Raw genomic sequence first — 26,968 nt, forward strand, 5'->3', positions numbered from 1 at the left:
AAGAGCAACTTGGTATGAAGTTTATCTCAACTTACAGGTTAGAGTCCATGCTCAGGGAAGGCAAGGAAGGAACAGACGCAGAGTCCTGTGGAGGATTGCAGCTTACCAGTTTGTTCCCAGACTCACATTTAGTTAATGCACCACAGTTTTACATACATAGGGAGAAGCCACCCACAATTGGCTGTGTTCACCTCCATCAATTACCAATCATGATAATGCTTCACAGCCATGCCAACATGCCAGTATGATGGAGGTGATACTTAAATATGGTTTCCTTTTTCTAGGTGTGTCAAGTTGACAAGATTGGCCATCATGAAGCACACGGTCCACTAAAATAAATAAAACAAGTGGACTTAGTAATGAGATCTGTTGTCTGCCCCTTTGATATTGTTACTTTTGCTTTGCATTTATAAATTATTCTTCCTTTCCTACCTTCCCTCTGTCCTCTACCCTTCTTTCCCCCTCTTCTCTTCTTCCGTTTCAAACAGGTCATCAAGAAATTAATTGATAACAGTATTTTGAGTATCTGTGGATTAATTAGAAATCCCACATTGCTATCTGATACAATAACTTGTTTACAAATGATGAGCCAATATCTAGTCCTAGGGACTCTCTTCCTTTCTGTTTCCATTACTGCGAGCATCAGTTCATTTTAAATTAGAGAGTACAAGTAGAAAAATAACTTTAAAGAGGTAAGAAAGCCATAAAAAGCAGAAATGAATAACATCCCCACAGGTTGATATATTTGCCTCCACTCTTTCTAAGAGCTCTGGTGTTTTATGTATAAAACATATTATGCCTTTTTCTTTGTTTTAAAGTTGAATTCTTTTGAGATCTTATGACATAAGATAATGTACCATTTTGCTGTTTTGTAGAGGAAAGGAGGTTCATTTCTTCTCTCTGGCCTGAAAACCCTCATTCTCTCCTGTCTGCAGCCTGGGTATAATCAGACAGCCCACAGTAAATGGAGCCTGTGCTCTAAATGAGGTCTCACACAGTGTGGGGATGATTTCCATGGTCTAATTTGAGCTACCTCCATTTATGCTTGACAGGGAGCCATTTTATCCTGTCTATTCATGACTTTTGTTTTTAATGGCATCACGACTTTAAGAAATTGATCCTCTATCTAGCATTGCTTGAAACCTTTCAAAGCACGTTTGTACTGTGATTTAAAATTTGTGATAATAACACGCATGGCTATGTCTATAGACGCTCATAGGGACAGAACAGATTTGCTTGTATACAAAGTACACAAGACACGTACCAACATTCCCACTTGCATTCCATGGGTTCTCTTCAAATTGGATGCTGTGCAGAAGAGTTTTATCTTCCAGGGATGCAAAATGCATGAGAGCACTTTTCAGTCAGAGAGCTTTCAGGACGGAGAAGGAAGCAACATCCAGGAAAGCTGGGCACAGCTGGAGATGTCTGCCAGTAAATACCAATTCAGACCCCTGTGCTGCTGTCAACTGCTTTCCTGAGAACTGGCAAGTTTTCTAAATGGACTTTGAACATCTACATGTGTAATTTGTAATTAATCCATTGTACAATGTCATTCAAATGCATTTGACCTTCCCCTGCCCCCTGAAATAGTCCCATTACTGGGCAGTTGGGAGTACTTTCCTGGTTAGTCTTTCCAATGTAATTGTTCTAAGCTGATCCTATTTTAAAGACACTTGGGAAAATGTGCCTGGCTTGTGAATTACATTTAGTTCTGTGCTTTCAATGGGAGAGGACATACTGCATTGATTTACTGTTTAGCGTTTCTCTCTCTCTCTCTCTCTCTCTCTCTCTCTCTCTCTCTCTCTCTCTTCTGCATATCACCACTCTTTTTGAGTTCTTTTTGCCTGTCCCATAGTCACACATCATATCCCACACTGACCCATCCAGATACAAATTGCCCTCAAGAACCGCCATGAAGATTTTTGAAATCAAATTAGGTAGGACATTATTTAATCCCTGGCCTTGCTTAAGAGAGCGGAGCTATGTGCCTGTGGTCCATTTTATTATTCTATTATTAAAAATTAATTTAAGCCTGTTCCTTGACAATTTTACACATGTATGTATTGTACTGTGATTACTTTCTCTTCCCCACTCCTTTCTTATCTCCTCCCCACTCCCTTCTCCTCATCAGTCTGATTTTTAATGTGTGGCTTCTGGTTTTGTTTTGAGTCCCATTTAGTTTAACCAGGACAGTCTGGTTGAGTCTCTCCATTGGAGTTTTGTGTGCTTACTGGCAGGTAAAGCATTTTATTTTTTAAATTTATTTTATTTAATTGCCACACCTCTACTTTTGGGCTTTTGGCATTGTGGAAACTATTCCAATTCTGCATAATAATAATAATGATGATGATGGTGGTGGTAATACTACTGATAATTTTACCTTGATAGGAATTTTAGTACATAATTGAGGTGTGATGAACTATACTAACCTGGAATATAATTTTTTAAAAATTAAAACCAAGTTTCAAACAGCCTAGACTTAACTATTAATGGTTCTTTAGCCCCATTTGGAGAATCATGGGATACACACCCCAAATCAAGTATTCCTTTTCTGTCCCCCTCCTCTCCTTCTCTCTCTCTCTATTCCTGTGTTCTCCCTTTTACCCTTGACTTAGATGTGGTTTATTTTTCTAATGAGAATGCAGTGAACCACTGAGATGTTTGCTGAGTGTGTATTTTTCCTGCAGCCCATGATGCTTTCTTTCTTTTCACAGTGCGGAAGGCTTTCCTTCCAGGACTATGTCAGGAGAGTTCATCCATTAATAGGTAAATTCCAAGTAGGGTGTCACTGTTGAGGTTTCAGACTCTTTCCCTCTGTCCCTTGGCAGCAGATATACTGGTTAGCTTTTGTCAACCTGACACAAACTACAGTCACTTGGGAACAGGGACTTTCCGCTAAGGAATTGTTCCTACCAGATTATCTTGAGGGTTTCTCTGTGAGACATTTTCTTTAATATTCTAATTTCTTTCTTTTTTTGAATGAATAAGATTTTTTTCCTTTTTTTTTAAGTTAGATATATTTCTTTACTTACATTTCAAATGTTATTCCCTTTCCAGGTTTCCTGTCTATAAGCCCCATCCCCTTCCCCTCCCCATACTGGTATTCCCCCCATCCATCCCCCTTACTGCCCCCACCCCCACATTCCCCTGCACTGGGGGTCCAACCTTGGCAGGACCAAGGGCTTTCCCTTCCACTGGTGACCCAACAAGGCTATTCTCTGCTACATATGCAGTTGGAGCTCTGGGTCAGTCTTTGGGTAGTGGTTTAGTCCCTGGAAGCTGTGCTTGGTTGGCATTGTTGTTTTTATGGGGTTGCAAGCTCCTTCAACTCTTTCAATCCTTCCTTTAATTCCCCACAAGGGAGTACTGTTTTCAGTTCAGTGGTTTGCTGCTAGTGTTGACATGATCTGGATATGTCTCTCAGGAGAGATCTATATCCGGTCCCTTTCAGCATGCATTTTTTAGCTTCATCAATTTTATCTAGTTTTGGTGGCTGTATATATATGGGTCACATGTGGGGCAGGCTCTGAATGGCCATTCCTTCAGTTGCTGCTCTAAACTTTGCTTCCATATCCCCTCCTATGGATATTTTCCCCCCTTTTAAGAAGGAGTGGGAAGTATTTTGGTCATCCTTCTTTTTGAGCTTTCTGTGGTCTGTGGATTGCATCTTGGGTAATTCGAGCTTTTGGGCTAATATTCACTTATCAATGAGTGCATACCAAGTGTGTTTTTCTGTGATTGGGTTACCTCACTCAGGATGATATTTTCTAGTTCATTCCATTTGCCTATGAATTTCATGAAGTCATTGTTTTTGATAGCTGAGTAGTAGTACATTGTGTAGATGTACCACATTTTTGAATCTATTCCTCTGTTGAAGGGCATCTGGGTTCTTTCCAGCTTCTGGCTATTATAAATAAGGCTGCTATAAACATAGTGGAGCATATGTCTTTGTTGTATGTTGGAGCATCCTTTGGGTATATGCCCAGGAGACGTATAGCTGGGTCCTCAGGTATTGTAATGTCCAATTTTCTGAGGAACCTCCAGACTGATTTCCAGAGTGGTTGTACCAGTTTGAAATCCCACCAACAATGGAGGAGTGTTCCTCTTTCTCAATATTTTAAATTCTAGGATTATAATTTGATTACAATACTTCTCTCTTTCCTTCTTCCCTCCAAACCCTCCTATACAGCTGTCCCACTCTTCAAATTCATAACCTCTTTGGTCACTAATTCTTACTGCAAGCATGAATGTGTCCATACACATATTGTATTCCTAAGTACCACCTATTGAGTTCATGCAGTGTTACTTGTATGTACACTGTCAGGGCTGATCGTTTGGTACTAGACATCCAATTGGCTTGCTCTTCCTTGTGGAAGACCACCTCTTGAGCTTCTAGTTTTTGCCATTTGCCTGTAATTCTTTGTGTCGGGTTGAGGGCTTGTGAGGTTTTCCCTGTCCACTTTGGCATTGTCACATATTTTCTTGATTAATGATTGATATAAATTGTGCCCCACCCACTGTGGTAGTACAACTGGTAAGCAATTGGTTCTCGGTTGCATTAAGTGAGCCATAAAGTGATAGCAGCAGCATTCCTCCATGGTCTCTTCAGTTCCTGTTTTGAGTTCCTGCCTTGGCTTATCTTAGTGATGGACTGTAACCCATGACCTGAAATAAACTCATTTTTCCATATTGCTTTTGGTCAGTGACTTATTACAGCAACAGAAGGCAAACTAAAGAAACAGGATTACAAAGTTCAGTTGCTTAGATTTCCTTGTGTGAACACTGAACTTCTTTTAACAGAAACTGTTGTCCTGGCATGCTATGGGCTAGGGAATTGGCCAAAGGCTGAGTTCAGTGGAGAACCTGGTATGGTTCCCCAAGGTTAATCCATTCCTCTGGAGGCTCTTTCCACCAAATCTCCATTTAGATCAGCAAGGACAGAAGTGAAAGGATGGAAAACTGATAGTATTGCAAATGGTTTTTGTTTGTAGCAATGCAAATGAGTTTTCTCTGTCACAGACACAATTGATTTTCTTTCTATAGAAGACAGAATCAGGGACATTATTCTTATATCTGTCAATAGGACTTTTAGGAGTTTTCTACCTATTAGCGAATTGATTTAGCATTCGGAGTGTCTAGACATACCTTTGTTCACATTTTAGGTTGAGTGAGTCAATATTTCATTATTTCTCTCACTTATTAGTGAGTTAAACACGTTCTTTGACAGGTGTTGGTCATATTTTTCATAGGTAGGGAAGTGATGCTCGTCTTCCTCAAACTATGGTACTTGCATCACATGCAATGTGTGTGTGTGTGTGTGTGTGTGTGTGTGTGTGTGTGTGTATGTGTGTGTATGTGTGTGTGTTGGGTTTCCCTTCACTCTCTTTCTGTCTTATTTTCTCATATCCTCTCTTTGCTCTCCTCTCCTTTTCTTCTCCCTCCCATTAGTTTTGCTAATTCCTCATAGAAAACAATGAACTTTCATGTTTCTCCATCTCAGAGTTTAATAACACACCTCACTAAATTAGGAGTTCCAGTCAATGAGCAAGGAAATGGAACAGCTCAGTCAACAATCCCAAGTCAGTATCCAGTAAGAGACTAGATGGATGTTGATCCTCAGAGTTGCCAGGTCTTAAGAGAGTACTTAACTGACATTGCCTTTAATATTCTTTTTGTGAACTAAGATACAAATGCCTTCATATATGTAAAACAACAGCAGAAACATATAAATAGTTCATTATGTTAGCTGTTCTTTAATAAATATTTGTTTTAGTCTCATGCTGTTTCTCTGGTCAGATATTGACTTAATTTGCTCATATATGAGTAATTTTGGATGAGGAGGATTATATTATTATATTATTGTTTTTAGAAATACTATTATTTTATATTTCCAATTAGACTATAGAGTATGAGATTTCATTATAGCATTGACAAACTTATTATGTCTTTGTTGATTCCCCCCTCCTTTTCACTCGCATCCTCTCGTCCACCTTTGTAGCTTTCTAGTCCACCCCATGTACCATCTTGTCCATGTTCACGACACAAGGATTCTATTAAACTAATATACAGCATTTCTTCTTTTCACAGCCAGTATGAGGGGATTTGGATGACTTTTCTTCAAGAAAGTCTATCTTTTTCCCTAAGCCCAGCATGGGCTTGTTTGAAAATAAGCATCCTTTCGGAGTATGAATATTACTACTTAAACTAGTGTTCTTGAGTTACTTCAGTAAAAGACATGAACATTGTTTGATTTTTGGGAGTTTGAACCTTATTTGGTATCTTATCATAGATAAGGGTAATATATTTAGGTGAGGGATAGAGAGATAGGGAGATACTTCATTTTGTAAAATGATTGACGCACAGCATGTAGACCTGTGTTTGATTTGCAAAACTCATGTAATAGGCTGGATGTAGTTGGATGTAGTTTGTCCAGTTGTAGTCTCAGTGCTAGAGTAAACACACACACACACACACGGCTCAACAAGAAAACCACTTCTTGAGTAAGTGAGACCTAGATTTCAGTCACTGAGGGCCCGTCTTAAAAAACAGGGAAGAGAGAGTACTTGAAGTCACCCACTGTTGTCCTCTGGCCTCTGAACACATATATATGTACACTTGCATCAATACACACACACAGACACACACAGACACACACACACACACACACACACACACAGACACACACACACACCCCAACACATTTAGACTGGGGTCAGTTATTCTCGCTTTATTGTAGGTCACCACCTACAAAATGTTTGCTCAACCCTTTAAGAATCCTTCAGGCTCAGACCTTGCTTGGATTATGCTTCCAGATCTTAAATTAGGAGTTAAAGAAACATGACTTCTGATATTAATTTTACCCAAGTGTGGCCATGTGGCTGAGACTCCAAAACTTGGTAAAATAAGGGTAATATCTGAGCATCTTTTAGCTTTGAAAAATGTCATACTTATTATAATAAAACATTCAACAAGAATAAATCACTCCACAGGCACAGTTCCTTGGCATTTTGGGTCACTAGATTATGCTTTTGAGGATAAGAGATGAGAGTTTCATTGAAATTCTTCCTGCTTATGCTATCAACCTACTTTGAATTGTGCCTAGCCAATGTGAAGTGTCTTTGGAAAACACCATCTGGAAAGGAGAACTGCATCCATGAATTTTTAGTAGCAAACCTCAGGAGTATCCATAAGGTGGTCTCCTGGTTTCTCCAAGTATAAGTAGTAACAGGTCTTAATCCAGAATCTGAAACAATTATGCCCACATCTGAAGATGGCTTCAATCAGAGAATGACCATCAAAGATGTCTGGAACAAACACAACCAGCGGCAAACTTGGGCATACAACTGCCATGCCAGAGTCTTCTTCCTCTTGGCATCTCATCTTTTGCAAATCAGCTACAGTGGGGGAAACATAACTCAATAACTGTTTATGGTGGTGGCTGTACTGTGACACTTAGTACAAATATAGCTCCTAGGAACTTTTGTTTCTTGCACCTGTTCCATTAGGAAAGCCTTTAAGTAAAGACGGTGCAAATTACTGCAGGGGCAGAATAACACAAGGGGAAATTGAAGACTTTCCTTGGAAAGCTGTACTTTTAATCAAGGCTCTAAGTCAAACTGCCATGTACTACAACAGTTTAAGGAGGGGGGAAGTGGAAAAGCCGTCTATGCTACATGGCTTAGGGACTCACTTTTCCGTCTAAGAGAAATTGTAACTGGAAGCTGTGCATGTGTGAGACTTAAACACCAGCCTCACGCTTTGATCGTATTTCCTAAGCTAAAAAGAAATCAGCCTGATTGATTTCTCTACCTTAATGACGATGGAGCTTTAATCTTGGATGTCATCTTGGCTGGTGTGGAATTAACTTTTTCATTTAGTGTGTGTGTGTGTGTGTGTGTGTGTGTGTGTGTGTGTGTTTGTGAGAGAGAGAGAATGTGAGTGTGTGCAAATGAAAGTGTGTGTGTGTGAGTATGTGTGTGTTTATGAGTGAGAGTGTCTGTGAATGAAAGTGTGTGTGAGTGTATATTTGCGAGTAGGCATGCGAGCATGAGTGTTTGCGTGTGTGCAGCACTGGGAGGCTGAACTCAGAGCCGTGTGTAAGCTAAGCAAGCACAGCTGAGCTATGCTTGGAATGGAATTTGGGGTTTCAAGAACACAGCAGAAAAATGCTCTGCTCCTCAGTTAAAGCTCTATCCTCACCCCCACCCCTCTCTTTTGGGACAGGTTTTTATACATCTGACTCTCTCCCTGAACTCTCTATGACTTCCAGGCTGGCCTTGAACTCTTGATCCTACTACTTCACCTTGGGAGTGTTGGGAATTCAGATCTCTATTACCATGCCTGTGTCTCATTTCTTTTGTTTTTACTAAATTTCCAGGTAAATAATGATCTTAGCAGATAGCAAACATGTGTAGCAAATCTACAGGCAGTGTTAGAGTTGTACACGTCTCAAAACAAAGACTTTTGTATCAAACAAATCAAGGTGTGGCTTGCTAGGGCTCTACTGCTGTGTAGCGGCCTGCTAGTCTAGGAACTATGTTCTTCATCCTTAGCGTCACAAATGACACAAACCAAACAAAGATGGTTCTCGGGCTTGTTCCTGCAGCGGCTTTGAAGATGCTTGGGTTTGAGGAAGGAAGACTGAAAATATATGCAGAAGAAATCCCAGGGAGGAAGGCTGATCACTGTCTTCAGTTGCAAAAGATGACTCACCATTGAGTCTCCATAAATTTATCCAGGAAACTGAGATGGTGCTACAACAGGCCATAACCCTACGGAGAAGGTAAAATCGGATGATGTGGATTATATGTCTAACTGCTGAGTATGCCATTGTCTAACCTGCAGTAGTTGTTTGCTGAGGCCGTTGTGCTAGTTTTTCTTCAAATGCTTCGAACTTAGAAGGGAGCTCTTTGAACCGAATGAACCAGTGTATCATACTTCCTGGCTACTACACTTGTGTGATTCAACTCTTTAGATGCCCGAGGATTCAACGGCTCAAGGGAGCTGGGGACATTTTCTGCCAAGGTCACATCTTTCAAGTAATAGAATGTCTAAAATGTGTAAAGAGAAGGGTCATAGCTGTAGTATTCTGCAGGAAAAAAAAAGTTAAGAAAGTTCAGATGTCTCCATCTAAATTCCCAAGAGCCTCCTGTGAGAAGCAGGGCAGGAAAATCAGAGCTGCTCTGCCTGGAATCTCAAGAGTGGAGGTGATTAAAGTGAATCTGAGCACCTTTCAAGTTAGGCTGTGACTGTGACCTGCGCTGCATCTCAACTTTCAATGTCTCACAGCTTCCGAGGGAACAAACAAATCAGGGTCCTGGTAATTAAAAGTTGTTAATGTCTCCCTTCCTTTCTCTCGTAAATTAAAATGATTTGACATAGGAAGAAGAGAAGACAGAATTTAGTTATTTTGGGTAATTGCAGTGTCAAACTGATCGTTTTCTCAATTTTCTCACAAAATTGCCTAATTGAGAACAACTAAACAGATGGTCCTTTGTCTGCGAGGCTTTCTCTTCCCATCCCTGTAGCAGTCCCAGACTTCCCATTGCAAAGCAGGACTGGGGTAGGACAGGGCTGTTGCCCACTGGCAGAATCTGGCCCTCAAGAGGGCCAGTCTGGAAACAGCCTCATGTTCTGCCCACTACTTCCAGAAGAGGGTGCTCATGACATACCCAAGAGCCAAGCTTCGGCTTGTCATAAAACCTTGGCAGAAGTCATTTTCAGCTTAAGGCAGCTAAACCATTTTTGTTTCATAATTACCAGGTAAGATGCATCCTTTCTTAAAGTTTACATTTAGATGCCCCCTCTTTAAGCAAGGATTTCTAAGGCTGGGAGATAGCTCAGTAGATAATGTGCATGGGGACTTGAGTTTTACCCCTAGAACCTAGAACCTATGTAAATAAAGCCAGGCTTGGAGGCACTCACATAAATACCAGGGCGATGGAGGCAAAGAAAAAGCAGATGGCTGGGGCTCAATGCCCAGCCAGTCTAGCCTAACTGGGTAGCCATCAGGGTAATGAAGAAACCTGTCACAGAAAATAAGGTGGATGTTTCATGAGTCATGACATCCTAGGTTGTCCTCTGGCCTTCACATGCAGAAGCACATATATATGCATGCGCAGAAATGAATGTGAACACATGTGTGTGAGAAAACACTCATATCTTTATGTATTAAGTCAAGAAAGCAGGTAGAGAGCTGCTAAAGTGATCAGGGTTACAGTGTGAGTTGTTCAAATAAGATGCCAAAGCCACTAGGCCACCGGCCATACTTTGCAGTTTGTTCTTGGGTAATGGGGGAGTCCTGAGTCACTCGTGTGTGGGTCAGTGAGAAATGCACACGTATTCTCTCTACAGAACAGGAGAAAGCTTACCCAATGTGATTATGCTCGGCATACTAGATCATGCAGTGTCTACTTGCCTCTCCCAGTTTATACTCTAGGTAGCCTGTATATACCCACACTACTCCTGGGAGTCTGGGTCTCTATGGTGCATTTAGATGGCGGGGGGTCTTCTAATTCTTACCCAGCTCTGTCTGTTCCTTCTGGTATTATTGGTCTTGGTCTTCAAGCCTGGTGATGCATCAGAATTGTTTATTGACCTTCAGATGAAGACAGATTGCCGGGTTCTATGCTGACATTTCATTTTTTTTTAAAACAATTTACAGGAGGTATTGTATTGCCATGTATTTCAGAGAATCCCTGCTCTATTCTGCAGTGGAGAAAATTTATGGAAAGTTTTCTCCCTTGACCATCATTTTGGTACATAGTTCATCATTCAAGGAGCATCCTAGAGAACATAGTACAGAAGGAATGTTGGAGTGGATGAGAGTCCTTTCCAGATATTGGCAAAGTATTTGTGATGTTCAATGGCCCTTTCCTGCCTTTGGAGTGAGACACGCTGCCCTAGAAGCCGGGACATAGCTTCTGCTTTTCACTGCATTGGCTCTGCCCATTCTCTGAATTCTTAAATTTGCAGATTGTTCTTGGGTCCTTTATTTTCAAGAAGGATAAAAATTTCCCCCAAATCATGCCTTTTCCTCTGGTGTCAGCTCTACTGAGGCACCTGTTGAATGGGATATTTATTTTTCCAGAGCATAATATTGTATCCTGAGTATTGACAGCATAGGTCGAGCTAGTGAGAAAATGTCGGAGGTAGTTGTCAAAGAATTTCTTAGTGAGTTGCTTTTGGGAAATATGGTTCCTGATCACAATAGAGTAACAGATAAAAATTTAATAGAAAAAGTTAAGTCATTGAAATACTTAAGCACGTGTCATTACCATCAGCCAGAACTCTGAGTGGGTTAGGTTTGAACCAGTGCTGTCTAGACAGATGTCTGCCTTATTTGCAGTTCTTACATCCTAAGGACGTACTAAGTGTATGTGTGCTCTTATAAATGTGTACGGCTGGAGAGAGGGGATTTGATGAGGATGGGTTGGATATGGAAGAATATGAAGACAAAGAAGTTGGGAACAGAGGCAAAGCCATCAGAGGCTACTGCACTTTAGCACAACTGGAATGGAGTGAGAACATTCCTTTAACATTTTCCAGGGCTGTTGGATGATAATCTGTAAGATCTGAGGAAGAGGGATCTGCAGAGGGGAGACAGTTGTCATTGTCCAAGCTCTTTTGTAGTCATCAGAAATGAATGATCCAGTCCTTTTCTTGAAAAAACAAAACTATTCCAGATGAAAAAATACAGTGACTCTTCAATCATTTTACCCTGGAGATTTTTGTATTTTAAAGCTGTTTTGCTCATACGCTTTTCAAAATAACATGAGGTCAGACCCTTGTATTATGAATCAAAATAGAAGCAGCTTAATTCAGTGACAGCTGTTAGTGATTTCGCTCTTCCCAGAGTTCTTAGACACTGACCCTGAGGCCGTGCGTCCACCCACTACACGCCAACTTGTTTTTGCACCGGTGATCTCAGTGGACATGTGGGTGTATGTCACAAAGACATCTTTCCCCCTTCTTAATTTACATCTGAACACAGCTATTTTTTCCCCTCAGAATATGGTCTTCTCTTCTGGAATAGTAAGGGCTAAATCTGTGTATTTGCCCAAATAGCAAGCCTAGGAAATATGAATAAAAGACTTTTAAAAATCAGTTATATGTCTAAGAATGATATTCCAAATATTCATTCTGGTTATTTTTCTCGTACTCACTTGTTTCTGGACATCACACCAGGAGGTATTTACTCATCTCTGAACTTTCCTTCCTCTTGTCCCATCTACTTTTTGTTCTAGACAGCCTGGAGAAGAATTTTACTATTTTGTACAGCCAAGCCTGCAGTGAAACAATTTTATAACAGAAACACGCACTTCTCTTTAGAAATAAATGTCATCATATTAGACAGCATCCACTTTTACAATGTCACTTGCGTTTTGGAGTAAAGAGAAAATCTGATTTAAAAGTGTTATTTTGGGGAGTGTCCCCATGGGAGCATGCTAATCTTTCCCAAGAAAGGGTGCTTTAAGAAGTGGGCTCAGTTGAAGGAATCAGAGAAAGAACTGGAAGAGCTTGAAGGGGCTCGAGACCCCATATGTACAACAATGCCAAGCAACCAGAGCTTCCAGGGACTAAGCCACTACCCAAAGACTATACATGGACTGACCCTGGACTCTGACCTCATAGGTAGCAATGAATATCCTCGTAAGAGCACCAGTGGAAGGGGAAGCCCTGGGTCCTGCTAAGACTGAACCCCCAGTGAACTAGACTGTCGGGGGAGGGCGGCAAGGGGGAGGGTGGGGAGGGAACACCCATAGGGAAGGGAGGGGGGGGGATGTTTGCCGAAACCAGGAAAGGGAATAACACTCAAAATGTATATAAAAATACTCAAGTTAATAAAAAAAAAAAAAAAAAAAAAAAAGAAAGTGGGCTCAGGGCCAGCAAGATGGCAGAACATGCATAGGCACTTGCCAGGTAAGCCTGATGACCCAAGTGAGGCCCCAGAACCAATATGAAGGTGGAAAAGGTGAACCAACTCCACAAAAGTTACTTTTTGTTCTCCATATGCACCCTGCAGCATGTTAACCACATGCTCGTGCGTGTGCGCGCGCGCACACACACACACAAACACACAGACACACACACACACACACACACAGAGAGAGAGAGAGAGAGAGAGAGAGAGAGAATAATATTTAACAATAATATTGAAAATATGAGATGTGGGCTTGGAAGTCAGAGTTCTTGAGGTCACATCTTTAAAAATCATTTCTTTTAATAGCTGAGTAGTACTCTGTTGTGTAAATGAATCACATTTTTGTATCCATTCTTCAGGTGATGGGCATCTGAGTTGCTCCTAGTTTCTGGCTATTATAAATAAAGGCGCTGTGAACAGAGTGGAGCATGTGTCCTTGTGGTATGGTGGAACATCTTTCGGGTATATGCCCAGGAGCAGTGTAGCTGGGTCTTCAGGTAGAATTATTTCTAATCTTCTGAGAAACTGCCTGATTGATTTTCAGAGTGGTTATACAAGTTTGTAATTCCACCAGCTATGGAGGAGTGTCCCCTTTTCTCCAAATCCTCGCCAGCATCTGCTGTCACCTGAGTTTTTGATCTTAGCCATTGTGACTGGTGTGAGGTGGAATCTCAGGGTTGTTTTGATTTGCATTTCCCTGATGACTAAGGATGTTGAACAGTTCTTTAGGTGACTTTTGGCCATTTGATAATCCTCAGTTGAGAGTATTTTGTTTAGCTCTGAACCCCATTTTTTAATAGGGTTATTTGGCTCTCTGGAGTCTAACTTCTTGCTTTCTTCATATATTTTGGATATTAGCCCTCTTTCGGATGTAGGATTTGTAAAAATCTTTTCCTAATCTGTTGGTTGCCATTTTGGCCTAATGACAGTGTCCTTTGCCTTACAGAAGCTTTGTAGTTTTATGAGGTCCCATTTGTGGATTCTTGATCTTAAAGCATAAGCCATTGGTGTTTTGTTCAGGAAATTTTCCCCAGTGCCAACGTGTTTGAGGCTTTTTCACTTCTTTTTCTATTAATTTGAGTGTATCTGTTTTTTTGTGAAGGTCCTTGATCCACTTGGACTTGAGCTTTGTACAGGGCAATAAGAATGAATTAATTTGCATTCTTCTACATTCTAACCTCCAGTTGAACCAGCACCATTTGTTGAAAATACTATCTTTTTTCCACTTTATGGTTTTAACTCCTTTGTCAAAGATCAAGTAACCATAGGTATGTGGGTTCATTTCTGGGTCTTCATCTACCTGCCTGTCTCTGTACTAATACCATACAGTTTTTATCACTATTGCTCTGTATTACAGCTTGAGATCAGGGATGGTGATTCCCCAAGAAGTTCTATACCATACTTTTAATTGGGTTATTTGTTTTTTTTTTTCTTTGAACCTAACTTTTTGAGTTTTTAAAATATATTTTGAATATCAGTCTTTTGTCAGATGTAGGGTTGGTGAAGATCTTTTCCCAATTGGTCCTTTGCCTTATTGAAACTTTTCAGTTTCTTGAGGTCACATTTATCAATTGTTGATCTTAGAGCTTGAGCCATTGGTGTTCTGTTCAGGAGAGGGGATGTGGAACCTGAAGAGATCACTTCCAGTAGCCAAACAGGACCCCTAGTGGAGGGATTGGACACCAATCTGCCTACAAAACTTTTGACCTCAAATTGGTCCTGTCTAGAAGAAATGCAGGGACAAAAATGGAGCAGAGACTAAGTGAATGGCTGACCAGTGACAAGCCCAATTTGAGACCCACCCTACGGACAGGCACCAATCCCTGCCACTATTATTGATGCTATGTTATGCTTGCAGACAGGAGCCTAGCATGGCTGTCCTCTGAGAGTCTCTACCCAACAGCTGACTGAAATAGATGCAGAGACCCACAGCCAAATATTGGACGTAGCTTGGGAACTCATATGGAAGAGTTAGGGGAAAAATTGAAGGCCCTCAAGGCAATGGCATTACCACAGCAAGACAACAGTGTCAGGACACCTGGTAACTCCCAGAGACTTAACCACCAATGAAAGAGCATACATGGGCTAGTCTGAGGGCGCTGATACATATGCAGTTGAGGGCTGCCTTGTCCGGCCTCAGTGGGAGAGGATGTGCTTAATCTTGCAGTGTACCAGGGTGAGGAGATGCCAGGAGGGGCATCCTCTCAAAGGTGAAGGGGAGGGGGGAGGAACCCTGTGAGGGGGACCAGGAAAAGGGCAATATTTGAGATGTAAATACATAAATTTAAAAAATTATTTACTCAGTTTCCATCCCAATACCCCTCATGTATACCCTTTCCTCCCTGTACCCCCTTGTGCAACTCCTCCTCCAATTCTTCCCCTTCTCCTTTGTTCTCCTTTGAGAAGGGGGGACTCCAACTCTGAGTATCACCACCACCCACCCACTGCATCACTGCAGGACTAAGTGATCCTCTTTGGGTTCATATCTTTTTTTTTTTTTTTTTTATTAACTTGAGTATTTTTTATGTACATTTCCAGTGTTATTCCCTTTCCCGGTTTCCGGGCAAACATCCCCTTCCCTCTCCCCCTTCCTTATAGGTGTTCCCCTCCCCACCCTCCCCCCATTGCCGCCCTCCCCCCGACAGTCTAGTTCACTGTGGGTTCAGTCTTAGCAGGACCCAGGGCTTCCCCTTCCACTGGTGCTCTTACTAGGGTATTCATTGCTACCTATGAGGTCAGAGTCCAGGGTCAGTCCCTGTATAGTCTTTAGGTAGTGGTTTAGTCCCCGGAAGCTCTGGTTGCTTGGCATTGTTGTACATATGGGGTCTCGAGCTCCTTCAAGCTCTTCCAGTTCTTTCTCTGATTTCTTCAACGAGGGTCCTACACTCAGTTCAGTGGTTTGCTGCTGGCATTCACCTCTGTATTTGCTGTATTCTGGCTGTGTCTCTCAGGATCGATCTACATCCGGCTCCTGTCGGTCTGCACTTCTTTGCTTCATCCATCTTGTCTAATTGGGTGGCTCTATATGTATGGGCCACATGTGGGGCAGGCTCTGAATGGGTGTTCCTTCAGTCTCTGTTTTAATCTTTGCCTCTCTCTTCCCTGCCAAGGGTATTCTTGTTCCCCTTTTAAAGAAGGAGTGAAGCCTTCACATTTTGATCACCCGTCTTGAGTTTCATTTGTTCTAGGCATCTAGGGTAATTCAAGCATTTGGGCTAATAGCCACTTATCAGTGAGTGCATGCCATGTATGTCTTTCTGTGATTGGGTTAGCTCACTCAGGATATTTTCCAGTTCCAACCATTTGCCTACGAATTTCATAAAGTCATTGTTTTTGATAGCTGAGTAATATTCCATTGTGTAGATGTACCACATTTTCTGTATCCATTCCTCTGTTGAAGGGCATCTGGGTTCTTTCCAGCTTCTGGCTATTATAAATAAGGCTGCGATGAACATAGTGGAGCACGTGTCTTTTTTATATGTTGGGGCATCTTTTGGGTATATGTCCAAGAGAGGTATAGCTGGATCCTCAGGCAGTTCAATGTCCAACTTTCTGAGGAACCTCCAGACTGATTTCCAGAATGGTTGTACCAGTCTGCAACCCCACCAACAATGGAGGAGTGTTCCTCTTTCTCCATCCTCGCCAGCATTTGCTGTCACCTGAGTTTTGATCTTAGCCATTCTCACTGGTGTGAGGTGAAATCTCAGGGTTGTTTTGATTTGCATTTCCTGATGACTAAAGATGTTGAACATTTCTTTTAGGTGTTTCTCAGCCATTCGCATTCCTCAGCTGTGAATTCTTTTGTTTAGCTCTGAACCCCATTTTTTAATAGGGTTATTTGTCTCCCCTCTTGGTCTAACTTTTTTGAGTTCTTTGTATATTTTGGATATAAGGCCTCTATCTTTTGTAGGATTGGTAAAGATCTTTTCCCAATCTGTTGGTTGCCGTTTTGTCCTAACCACAGTGTCCTTTGCCTTACAGCAGCTTTGTAGTTTTATGAGATCCCATTTGTCGATTCTTGATCTTAGAGCATAAGCCATGGGTGTTTTGTTCAGGAAATTTTTTCCAGTGCCCATGTGTTCCAGATGCTTCCCTAGTTTTTCTTCTATTAGTTTGAGTGTGTCTGGTTTGATGTGGAGGTCCTTGATCCACTTGGACTTAAGCTTTGTACAGGGTGTTAAGCATGGATCGATCTGCATTCTTCTACATGTTGACCTCCAGTTGAACCAGCACCATTTGCTGAAAATGCTATCTTTTTTCCATTGGATGGTTTTGGCTCCTTTGTCAAAAATCAAGTGACCATAGGTGTGTGGGTTCATTTCTGGGTCTTCAATTCGATTCCATTGGTCTATCTGTCTGTCTCTGTACCAATACCATGCAGTTTTTATCACTATTGCTCTGTAATACTGCTTGAGTTCAGGGATAGCGATTCCCCTGAAGTCCTTTTTTTATTGTTGAGGATAGTTTTAGCTATCCTGGGTTTTTTGTTATTCCAGATGAATTTGCAAATTGTTCTGTCTAACTCTTTGAAGAATTGGATTGGTATTTTGATGGGGATTGCATTGAATCTGTAGATCGCTTTTGGTAAAATGGCCATTTTTACTATATTAATCCTGCCAATCCATGAGCATGGGAGATCTTTCCATCTTCTGAGGTCTTCTTCAATTTCTTTCTTCAGAGTCTTGAAGTTCTTGTTGTACAAATCTTTTACTTGCTTGGTTAAAGTCACACCGAGGTACTTTATATTATTTGGGTCTATTATGAAGGGTGTCGTTTCCTAATTTCTTTCTCGGCTTGTTTCTCTTTGTGTAGAGGAAGGCTACTGATTTATTTGAGTTAATTTTATACCCAGCCACTTTGCTGAAGTTGTTTATCAGCTTTAGTAGTTCTCTGGTGGAACTTTTGGGATCACTTAAATATACTATCATATCATCTGCAAATAGTGATATTTTGACTTCTTCTTTTCCGATCTGTATCCCTTGACCTCCTTTTTGTTGTCTGATTGCTCTGGCTAGAACTTCAAGAACTATATTGAATAAGTAGGGAGAGAGGGGCAGCCTTGTCTAGTCCCTGATTTTAGTGGGATTGCTTCAAGTTTCTTCCATTTAGTTTAATGGTAGCCACTGGTTTGCTGTATATGGCTTTTACTATGTTTAGGTATGGGCCTTGGATTCCTATTCTTTCCAGAACTTTTATCATGAAGGGGTGTTGAATTTTGTCAAATGCTTTCTCAGCATCTAATGAAATGATCATGTGGTTTTGTTCTTTCAGTTTGTTTATACAATGGATCACGTTGATGGTTTTCCGTATATTAAACCATCCCTGCATGCCTGGGATGAAGCCTACTTGATCATGGTGGATGATTGTTTTGATGTGCTCTTGGATTTGGTTTGCCAGAATTTTGTTGAGTATTTTTGTGTCGATGTTCATAAGGGAAATTGGTCTGAAGTTCTCTTTCTTTGTTGGGTCTTTGTGTGGTTTAGGTATAAGAGTAATTGTGGCTTCATAGAAGGAGTTCGGTAGTGCTCCATCTGTTTCAATTTTGTGGAATAGTTTGGATAATATTGGTACGAGGTCTTCTATGAAGGTCTGATAGAATTCTGCACTAAAGCCGTCTTGACCTGGGCTCTTTTTGGTTGGGAGACCTTTAATGACTGCTTCTATTTCCTTAGGAGTTATGGGGTTGTTTAACTGGTTTATCTGTTCCTGATTTAACTTCGGTACCTGGTATCTGTCTAGGAAATTGTCCATTTCCTGCAGATTTTCAAGTTTTGTTGAATATAGGCTTTTATAGTAAGATCTGATGATTTTTTGAATTTCCTCTGAATCTGTAGTTATGTCTCCCTTTTCATTTCTGATTTTGTTAATTTGGACACACTCTCTGTGTCCTCTCGTTAGTCTGGCTAAGGGTTTATCTATCTTGTTGATTTTCTCAAAGAACCAACTTTTGGTTCTGTTGATTCTTTCTATGGTCCTTTTTGTTTCTACTTGGCTGATTTCAGCTCTGAGTTTGATTATTTCCTGCCTTCTACTCCTCCTGGGTGTATTTGCTTCTTTTTGTTCTAGAGCTTTTAGGTGTGCTGTCAAGCTGCTGACATATGCTCTTTCCTGTTTCTTTCTGCAGGCACTCAGCGCTATGAGTTTTCCTCTTAGCACAGCTTTCATCGTGTCCCATAAGTTTGGGTATGTTGTACCTTCATTTTCATTAAATTCTAAAAAGTTTTTAATTTCTTTCTTTATTTCTTCCTTGACCAGGTTATCATTGAGTAGAGCATTGTTCAATTTCCACGTATATGTGGGCATTCTTCCCTTATTGTTATTGAAGACCAGCTTTAGGCCGTGGTGGTCCGATAGCACGCATGGGATTATTTCTATCTTTCTGTACCTGTTGAGGCCTGTTTTTTGACCAATTATATGGTCAATTTTGGAGAAAGTACCATGAGGAGCTGAGAAGAAGGTATATCCTTTTGCATTAGGGTAGAACGTTCTATAAATATCCGTTAAGTCCATTTGGCTCATGACTTCTCTTAGTCTGTCTACGTCTCTGTTTAATTTCTGTTTCCATGATCTGTCCATTGATGAGAGTGGGGTGTTGAAGTCTCCTACTATTATTGTGTGTGGTGCAATGTGTGTTTTGAGCTTTAGTAAGGTTTCTTTTACGTATGTAGGTGCCCTTGTATTTGGGGCATAGATATTTAGGATTGAGAGTTCATCTTGGTGGATTTTTCCTTTGATAAATACAAAGTGTCCTTCCTTATCTTTTTTGATGACTTTTAGTTGAAAATTGACTTTATTCGATATTAGAATGGCTACTCCAGCTTGCTTCTTCCAACCATTTGCTTGGAAAGTTGTTTCCCAGCCTTTCACTCTGAGGTAGTGTCTGTCTTTGTCTCTGAGGTGTGTTTCCTGTAGGCAGCAGAATGCAGGGTCCTCGTTGCGTATCCAGTTTGTTAATCTATGTCTTTTTATTGGGGAGTTGAGGCCATTGATGTTGAGAGATAGTAAGGAATAGTGATTATTACTTCCTGTTATATTCATATTTGGATGTGAGGTTATATTTGTGTGCTTTTCTTCTCTTTGTTTTGTTGCCAAGACGATTAGTTTCTTGCCTCTTCTAGGGTATAGCTTGCCTCCTTATGTTGGGCTTTACCATTTATTATCCTTTTGTAGTGCTGGATTTGTAGAAAGATATTGTGTAAATTTGGTTTTGTCATGGAATATCTTGGTTTCTCCATCTATGTTAATTGAGAGTTTTGCAGGATACAGTAGCCTGGGCTGGCATTTGTGTTCTCTTAGGGTCTGTATGACATCAGTCCAGGATCTTCTGGCCTTCATAGTTTCTGGCGAAAAGTCTGGTGTGATTCTGATAGGTCTGCCTTTATATGTTACTTGACCTTTTTCCCTTACTGCTTTTAATATTCTTTCTTTATTTTGTGCGTTTGGTGTTTTGACTATTATGTGACGGGAGGTGTTTCTTTTCTGGTCCAATCCATTTGGAGTTCTGTAGGCTTCTTGTATGCCTATGGGTATCTCTTTTTTTAGGTTAGGGAAGTTTTCTTCTATGATTTTGTTGAAGATATGTACTGGTCCTTTGAGCTGGGAGTCTTCAGTCTCTTCTATACCTATTATCCTTAGGTTTGATCTTCTCATTGAGTCCTGGATTTCCTGTATGTTTTGGACCAGTAGCTTTTTCCGCTTTACATTATCTTTGACAGTTGAGTCAATGATTTCTATGGAATCTTCTGCTCCTGAGATTCTCTCTTCCATCTCTTGTATTCTGTTGGTAAAGCTTGTATCTACAACTCCTTGTCTCTTCTTTTGGTTTTCTATATCCAGGGTTGTTTCCATGTGTTCTTTCTTGATTGCTTCTATTTCCATTTTTAATTCCTTCCACTGTTTGATTGTGTTTTCCTGGAATTCTTTCAGGGATTTTTGTGTCTCCTCTCTATGGGCTTCTACTTGTTTATTTATGTTTTCCTGGAATTCTTTCAGGCATTTTTGCGATTCCTCTCTGTAGGCTTCTACTTGTTCTCTAAGGGAGTTCATCATGTCTTTCTTGAAGTTCTCCAGCATCATGGTCAAATATGATTTTGAATCTAGATCTTGCTTTTCTGGTGTGTTTGGATATTCCATGTTTGTTTTGATGGGAGAATTGGGCTCCGATGGTGCCATGTAGTCTTGGTTTCTGTTGCTTGGGTTCCTGTGCTTGCCTCTCGCCATCAAATTATCTCTAGTGTTACTTTGTTCTGCTATTTCTGACAGTGGCTAAACTGTCCTATAGGCCTGTGTGTCAGGAGTGCTGTAGACCTGTTTTCCTCTCTTTCAGTCAGTTATGGGGACAGAGTGTTCTGCTTTTGGGCGTGTAGTTTTTCCTTTCTACAGGTCTTCAGCTGTTCCTGTGGACTTGTGCCTTGAGTTCACCAGGCAGGTCACTTGCAGCAGAAAAGTTGGTCTTACCTGTGGTCCTGAGGCTCAAGTTCGCTCGCGGGGTGCTGCCCACGGGCTCTCCGCGGCGGCAGTGACCAGGAAGATCTGCACCGCCCCTTCTGGGAGCCTCCGTGCACCAGGGTTCCAGATGGATTCTGGTGCTTTCCTCTGGAATCAGTAATGTGTGCAGAGAGCAGTCTCTTCTGGTTTCGCAGGCGTGTCTGCCTCTCTGAAGGTTTAGCTCTCCCTCCCACGGGATTTGGGTGCAGAGAACTGTTTATCCGGTCTGTTTCCTTCAGGTTCCAGCGGTGTCTCAGGCAGGGCTCCTGCCGCTCCTGGGCCCTCCCCCACAGGAACCCAGAGGCCTTGTACAGTTTCCTCTTGGGCCAGGGATGTGGGCAGGGGTGGGCAGTGTTGGTGGTCTCTTCCGCTCTGCAGCCTCAGGAGTGCCCACCTGACCAGGGGGTAAGGTCTGTCTCCCACGGGCTCTGGGAGCAGAGAGCTGCTGCGGGCCGGGATCCGCGGGTGTGGGCGTTCCGACGGAAGCTCAATTCCTAGCAGGCATCTAGATGCACAGCGGTTTCTGAGCACCGTGCTGAGTTCACCAGGCAGTCACTTGCAGCAGATAAGTTAGTCTTACCTGTGGTCCTGAGGCTCAAGTTCGCTCTCGGGGTGCTGCCCACGGGCTCTCCGCGGCGGCAGTGACCAGGAAGATCTGCACTGCCCCTTCCGGGAGCCTCCGTGCACCAGGGTTCCAGATGGATTCTGGTGCTTTCCTCTGGAATCAGTAATGTGTGCAGAGAGCAGTCTCTTCTGGTTTTGCAGCCGTGTCTGCCTCTCTGAAGGTTTAGCTCTCCCTCCCACGGGATTTGGGTGCAGAGAACTGTTTATCCGGTCTGTTTCCTTCAGGTTCCAGCGGTGTCTCAGGCAGGGCTCCTGCCGCTCCTGGGCCCTCCCCCACAGGAACCCAGAGGCCTTGTACAGTTTCCTCTTGGGCCAGGGATGTGGGCAGGGGTGGGCAGTGTTGGTGGTCTCTTCCGCTCTGCAGCCTCAGGAGTGCCCACCTGACCAAGCGGTAAGGTCTGTCTCCCACGGGCTCTGGGAGCAGAGAGCTGCTGCGGGCCGGGATCCGCGGGTGTGGGCGGTTCATATCTTAAATGTATCAATTCCTAGCTTTGCATCTAGATGATTAATTCTACCTCTCTAGGCTCAGTTTTCCATATTTTTTATGTTAGGTTTTCTTTTTAAGGCAGGGATTCTTGTTGCTCCAGATGTCCTCAAACTCATGACGTAGCTGAGGATATCACTAAACTTGCGATTCTTTTGCTTCTTTCTCTCAAATTCTAGGATTGTAATTTAAGATTATGCTGGAGATCGAACTCAGGGCTTCCCACACTCTAGACGGCACTCCACCAACTGAACTACCTCAGTAGCCTTAGACTCTTCATCTTGGCTACATCGAAAATGCTCTTCAAATTATCGTACTGTATTCTATATGCTTGGGATGCTATTCAGCTGAATGTGCTAGCAATTGTTGTTGGCAAACATATGTTTGTTTCTCCCAGGAATCTACAGGGTGATAGTTATGCTATAAGTGTGCCTCGTGGTAACAAGTAACTATTGGCATTGCTCATGCATCTCTGAAGCCTCTGGTTGTATAAGCAGGGCCCGGGAAATGAAGAAGTGTATCCTTCTGAAAACACCCTCATCTCTATGCTATTGTCTGACTTTAAATGGTTTCTGGAGGATAAGGAGAACGGTACACATTTTCCATCAGGAGAGACATCTCAGCATAAAATTCACAGCATATTTCCCACTTCGATATTCCATTTTGGTCACGTGAAAGTTCACATTTTTCCTTATCTCCGGAAGTTCAGGTCAGTTTGTGGAAAAACTGCTACAGCAAAGTAAATGCTTTGGAAGGAAAAAGTCTAACCAACTCTGAATTGCACTTACAACGCCATGATAAAAATAATTGCTGCTGAATTCTCAATCTCTCTCTCTCTCTCTCTCTCTCTCTCTCCACCCCTGGACAACCTTCTGACTGGAAGAAGAAACCTTTGGGTCCATTTAAATTCAAACCTGTTTGTTACAGATGAAGAAATGGAGGCTCCAAGTGGTCAAGTGACATTTCAAAGTAAGATCAGAGTCAAGGTTTGATTTGGAACTGTGACCCTATGGTCATTATTTCCCTCCTCCTTCCCTTCCCCCTCCCCCTCCTCCTCTTCCTCCTTGTCTTACTCCCCCTCCCCTCTCTTCTTTTATCCTTCCCCTCCTTCATATATAAACTATTCAGAGCACATATCAGATTGAAGAGGAGAAAGCTATCAGGAACATAACCAGGATTCTGACTACCCAGACTTGTAGTCCCAAGCTGCACTCTAAATGCAACTCCTTCTTTCTTCAGGCTCCAGAGTGCTGCAATTACAAGTCTACAACCCCACCCCTCATGGATGGATATCCTTCCAAAATGTGAGCATGAAAAATTTTAGAAGTGTGTGTGTGTGTGTGTGTGTGTGTGTGTGTGTACTTGCCTGTGCATAAAAGCCTGCAGTAGATATTAGGTGTCTTCAATCACTTTCTATCTTTATTTTGGTTTGACATAGGGTCTCTCACTGAAGTTAGAGCTCAGTACTTCAACCAGTTGTGTTGGCCAGTGATCCCCTGAGACTCCCCTTTGTCCCTGCCCTATGTCCTAGGATACACATGCGCATTACAGTGTCTTTACAAAGGGTCTCACGCTTGTGCAGTAAGCACTCTGTTCACTGGGTCGTTTCCTCAGCCCCTGCATGCAAGCTTCTTGAAGAATGAGCTTCTGCTTGTTTGAGAAACTGAAAATAAAGTCACACTAGGGAAGTTTTGAAAGTCACTGAGTGCTCCCAACGACCCTCCACAGAGAGTTCTGAAGAGGTTATTCAGTGTTTGGCTGTGAAAGATTTCTTTGTAGATAAGGAAAGACTGTTTTCCGTCTTGAAATTAATTAGCTCTAAGTAGAGAAGCCACTTGGGGATGGAGACAACACATCCTTTCCTTTTCTTCTGGGGACTATCAAGACCAGGCAGGTGAGAGTCATGTTTAGCTGTGTGACTCAATTTTTTTTGTGCCACTTATCCTGAAAGAAAAGAAAATCCTGAAATAACACTTTTTTTTTAATCATTAAAGAAACCTGGGAAAAGAATATCTAGGAGTAGACTCCTCACAACTGATCTCTAAAATAGGTTGGTTGAGTTCAGTGAATCACAGCTTGCACCCCTGCAAGGTTCACGAAATTCCACACACCTAGGCAAGGCAATGGTGTTGAAAGAGTTTTAGAAGAATTGGGTCAGAAGCAACTGAGCCTTAAAAAGAAAGGACCATCAAATCACCCTGTTTGAGGGTCTGGTTCAAGAGCTTTTGGTACAGCAAGTGTTCTGTATCTTCTTTTTTTTTCTTCTTGGTTCACAGTGACAATCAGGTTGCAGGAAAAATCTCTAGAGATGTCAGCATTTCCACTCCAAACTGCTGGCCGATAAAGAGCCCGCGATACTGTGATAGAAGCAAAAGATATGTTTGCTCTTTATCTGGTTTCTGGCACAGAGCCCCCCGGAAACTCATTTTATTTCCAGAATGGAGTTATGATATTTGATCTCTGGCCAGTTGCTTGTGTCAGAGCTTCTAAGACCCTGGAAATCTCAAGGGATGAGTAGTGTGACCTTTGTATGACTGGGAAATGACTGGGGGCCCAGGAGGTTCTTACATGACTTCTAGATGCGAATATACTGCAGAAACATCAAGGCGCGGTAACAGTGTTGGGGCCTTAGCCCAACCTTTGTCCCAGAAGAGGGAAGAGGATCTGGATCGGGAGTTAACTGCCAACAGTAAATGGTTCAGTCAATTGCAACTATTAGTACAAGGAAGGGTCCTACGATCCTTTAATAACAGGTAAGCTTTTGGGATTGTGAATACACTGATGTTTTGGAAGTAAGGACGAAACACCCCAACTCTTCAGAGACAAAGGTCCAGTACTTGCATCTCATGTTTGTATGTATGAAGGTGTGTGTGTGTGTGTGTGTGTGTGTGTGTGTGTGTGTGTGCGTGCGTGTATGCCTGTGGAGTCTAGAGGATAATCTCAGGTTTTCCTTAGGAGGAAACCACATGTACATCAAGTTTTTGAGAAAGGGTCTCTCACTGGCCCGGAATTCACCAATTCATCCAAGCTGGCTGAGCTGAGAACCAACCTGTTCTCTCTCTCCACTGTTATTACAAGCATGTGCTGCCACATCCAGATCTGTGTGTGTGTGTGTGTGTGTGTGTGTGTGTGTGTGTGCGTGCGTGCGTGTGTGTGTGTGTGTGTGTGTGTTCTATGGATTAAACTCAGATTTTTATACTTTCACAACAAGCACTTTACTTTCTTCCCCATCTCCCAAGCCATTTATAACATTCTTTTTGTAATAAACTAGTATGCCTAAACAGAAAATTTCTCTTCATTCTGGCTTCTGGCCAGTACCTGGCCTTGAGTGGGTTTTTCCTGAGAACCCATGAATTGGATTGTTTAGAACTCTGTGAATTCCTGTTTTTGAGACTGGTACCAGAAGTGGGGGGCAGATTGTGAGCTAAAAACCTAACTTGCAAAGTCTGCCTTAATTTTGATTGGCAGTACGGGATATTCAACGGTTTCCAGAGATGTGGGAGGTTGGTTAATGTGAGGAAAAGATCCCACCCATTCGCTACCAGATGTTTGGCATACTGCTGCTTCACTAGGTGACTTTCTCTGCTTGGGTAGATACAATCTTTCCATTCACTAAGAAGGTTTAGAATTAAGAAGAGAGTACATTTAAAACGCTGCCATAGTAGCAATACCTTTTCGGTTGTTAGAAAAATTTTGTTTATATTTCAGCTTCTGAGCAATTATAACATTTAAAAGAAACCGACACGCAGAACATCCAAGGGATTAAACTCACGGTTCTAAATTAAAATGTGCATTTGCAAAGTTAAATTAGACTTGTTATTTTAAGTTGATTGACGTAAGATCACCTAGTAGCACTTGTTCATGGGACTGGGATGTTTAGGGGAGCATGAGAACCATTGAATTTATAAGTTAAGCTTATTATATTTACTTTAGTCATGAAATACATGGGAGTTTTGTTCGTAAGTGAGCCCACTGAAGTGAATATATGCTCCCTCTGATAAGTCAAATTAATAAATACAGTTTGGAATATTCTTGAGTATTTAATTAATAGAGTTTTGAATGCCCACATAACCACAACTGCTAAAATTTTGCACTTATTTGCATAACAAAATAACATAAATGCAACAAATTAGAATAGCATTCAATACTTTAAAAACTGAACTAAAACAACACAAGGAGGATAAAATTGTTTGGCTGTGTTCCCTCCCTTTTGAGAGCACAGAGAAGCTCATTAGAATATTAGCTACGATCACTTAAAATACAAAGTCACTTTTGTTTAAAAATGAATAGCTTCTTATCATTTAATAGAAAAGGTGATGCACATTCCTATTTCAGACAAAATTTTCCTGTTGAGGAAAGCAGAATCCACACATTCTAGGTTCAATAAGCCGACAAGTCCTTACTGTATTTCTGTTATCCCTACAAGGTGTATTAGGTATCCATGATCT

General features: G+C 41.7%; 1 long non-coding RNA gene across 1 annotated transcript; it reads left to right on the plus strand.

Annotated features, from left to right (window-relative positions):
• Positions 1–9,651: 9,651 nt before the first annotated feature.
• Positions 9,652–23,874, plus strand: LOC116883326. Its single transcript, XR_004385747.1, has 3 exons — positions 9,652–9,765; positions 23,404–23,489; positions 23,760–23,874. It is a non-coding gene; the product is annotated as an uncharacterized LOC116883326 (long non-coding RNA).
• The last annotated feature ends 3,094 nt before the right edge of the window (positions 23,875–26,968 follow it).

This window comes from Rattus rattus, chromosome 14 (genome assembly GCF_011064425.1).
Source record: "Rattus rattus isolate New Zealand chromosome 14, Rrattus_CSIRO_v1, whole genome shotgun sequence".
NCBI classification, from domain to species: domain Eukaryota; kingdom Metazoa; phylum Chordata; class Mammalia; order Rodentia; family Muridae; genus Rattus; species Rattus rattus.